Genomic DNA, 2,974 nt, shown 5'->3' with positions numbered 1-2,974 from the left:
AATTGAGTTTGCATTGCTCTCAATCCCTAGGATAGGTTATTTAATTATAAAAGAATGGCATATTGCCACAAGGAAGGAAGAGACTTAATTCTCATTCACTGCTGGAGAACTAATAGGAAGTAAAGACTTCCAATTGATTTCACATTGATATCTCTATTGAGAAAAACTACAACTGTTACAAAAAGACTAAATAATTTATAGGAATTAGTAAACCTAAATAGTAATCTTCTCCACTGCTTGAATTAAATACATTGGTCAAATTTCTCATTCTTTCTGCCAGTTTGGTTGTTATTGCAGGTAAATGAAATCAACTTTTTCTCAATCTACACAAATGAAACATTGCCATCCAATGAGAAAACTGCCCAGATAAGAGGATACCTGATATTTCAGCAACTAAAACACAGTGGGTTCTTTCAGGATTTTCATATAGAATAAAGATATTATAGAACTTTCTGGAGTCAAATAAATCACCTGGCACTCACCTAACTGTAAAGTGTGTGTGTGTGTGTGTGTGTGTGTGTGTGTGTGTGTATGTTCTTAATTTATGGTATAGATTGTTAGTATTTTTGAAAAAAAGACACTCCTAGACAAAACCAAGATACTTAACTCTCATTCAGTTGCTTGAAGACATTCATCAACTAGCCATTCCACACTTCTACTTCATGTCACAGTGCAGCCTATAGGAGGAATCTTGGAAACCCTGAAGGAAAAGATCAATATAATCTGTTGGAATAAAAGAACATGATCAGTGATTTCAGACATTCCTCCCTGATGGAAAACTTTTCCTATATTCCTTATGGTTTACCTCAATTTCATTGTAATTCTACTCAAAAAAAATTTGTTTCCTTTCTCTGTTCTATGGAAAACCATAAAATCTTGCCTTCTATGAATAAGTCTGCTGCCTATATGTGGATTCAAAATACGTCAACAAGTAAAAAAAAAAAGTCAAACTAAGTTCTTTCTCTTGCAATCAAAACAAAGACCTGAATAGCTAATACTACGATGAAGTCAAGTAACTGTCTTGGAGTTCATGTTTTATTTCCATTTTCTAACAACCTTAACAGAAAAACAACATAACTTCAAGTCATAAGGATTCTAGTCTATTCCTTGAATTAAATGCATTCTTAATATTCTTTATACTACCTTCCACTTTGTTACTGTAATTGATCTCAGCTATCCTTTTGAATGTAGTCCTGCTTTCCACTGAGAAATCCTCCTCAGGCAAGATAACCAAAATCTCCATAAAGAAAATATATGGGAGGTGGGGGGGAGAGGGGGCAGAAAAGTAGAAGCAGGACCTCCCTGCGACTCCGGCTTCCACCTTCCCCAATCCATGTAAAAGGGGACTCTAAACAAACTTTGGAGCTGCAGAACCCACAAAATGATACAGGGAAGCTAACCTTCCACTGAGGACAGCCCAGCAGGAATCAGCCAGCACAGTGCTCTGGGAGCCAAGCCCAGCTCCACACCAAGGTTTTAACCCCAGAGCAGGCCTGACCAGTCACCTGCTGGAGAGACTCCAGATCAGCAGCAGCTGTGGCCATTTCCAGAATTATCAACACATAGACGCAAGGGACAAAGTGAGAGGTCAGTGAAGTCTGGATTTTGGGACCCAGTAAATGGGAGTGCATCAGCTTTTGACCGCAGAGCGAGAAGCCGCTAAGATGCCCAGCACAGCCAGCCAGCGCCACATGGCAGCTTCAGCTCCTGGCCTGCAGAGTGTAGGGGTACCAAGCGACCATTGTGAGTGGTAATCGCTCTTCCTTTAACCTGCTTGGATCTGGATTTCAGTCTAGGGTGAAAGTCCTAGGGCGTGTGTCCAGCTTGCCAGAGTGTATGGAGGCCTCAGACAGGGCACCCATCTAATACCTCCCACAGTTGTGAAAATCCCATCATTTGGGGCAAAAGCTCCCCTGTCTGGTGGCAGAGACCTACTGTGGCAAAAAGCCCAGGGGTCAAGTGACTGAGGGGAGACATGACCAGGCAAAGGAAACATAGCAGACAGAAGATTCCAACATTAGAAACCTATTTTGGGGACAAAAAGGAGCAAAGCATGGAACAGGAAGAAGACAGTGAAGTCAGAACTCCTGCAGCAAAAGATTCAAAGGAAAATACCAGCTTGTTACAGGCCATAGAGGACCTTAAGAAGCAGATAAGAGAAGTGGAGGAAAAATTGGGAAAAGAAATGAGAACAATACAAGAAAATTATGAAACAAGAGTTAACAGCCTGACTGAAGAAAATTACACCTAAAAAAATAGACTAACTCAATTGGCAAAAGAGGCTCAAAAAGCCAATGAGGAGAAGAATGCCTTAAAAAGCCAATTTTGCCAGATGGAAAAAGAATCTCAAAAGCTCAATGAGGAGAATCATTGCTTCAGAATTAGATTGGAGCAAATAGAAGTTAATGACTATATGAGGAAACAATAGGGCAAAACAAAGGTTGAAAGAATCCACCAATCACCTCCTGAAAAAGATCCCAAAAAGAAAACTCGTAGGAATATTATAGCCAGGTTCCAGAATTCCCACATCAAGGAGAGAATATTACAAGCAGCCAGGAAGAAACAATTTGAATACTGTGGAAACAAAATCAGGACAACACAGGATCTGGCAGCTTGTACACTGAGGGATCCAAGGGCTTGAAATATGATATTCTGGAGGTCAAAGGAGCTGGGAGTAAAACCAAGAGTCACCTACCCAGCAAAACTGCATATCATATTTCAGGGGAAAATATGGTCATTCAGTGGAAGAGAGGACTTTCAAGCATTCTTAATGAAAAAACCAGAGTTGAATAGAAAATTTGACATTCAGATATAAGAATCAAGAGAAGCATGAGAAGGTAAACAGGGAAAAGAAATCATAAGGAACTTATCAAAGTTGAACTATTACCATTCCTCCATGGAAAATCAATAATTGTAACTGATGAAACTTTTCTCAGTATGAAAATAGTTGAAGGGAATAGAAATATATATATAT

This window comes from Petaurus breviceps, unplaced genomic scaffold (genome assembly GCF_028583685.1).
Source record: "Petaurus breviceps papuanus isolate PSGF00001 unplaced genomic scaffold, PetGlider_PUasm1.0 221, whole genome shotgun sequence".
In the NCBI taxonomy this organism is placed as follows: domain Eukaryota; kingdom Metazoa; phylum Chordata; class Mammalia; order Diprotodontia; family Petauridae; genus Petaurus; species Petaurus breviceps.
Note: the sequence above shows the minus strand (reverse complement) of the source record.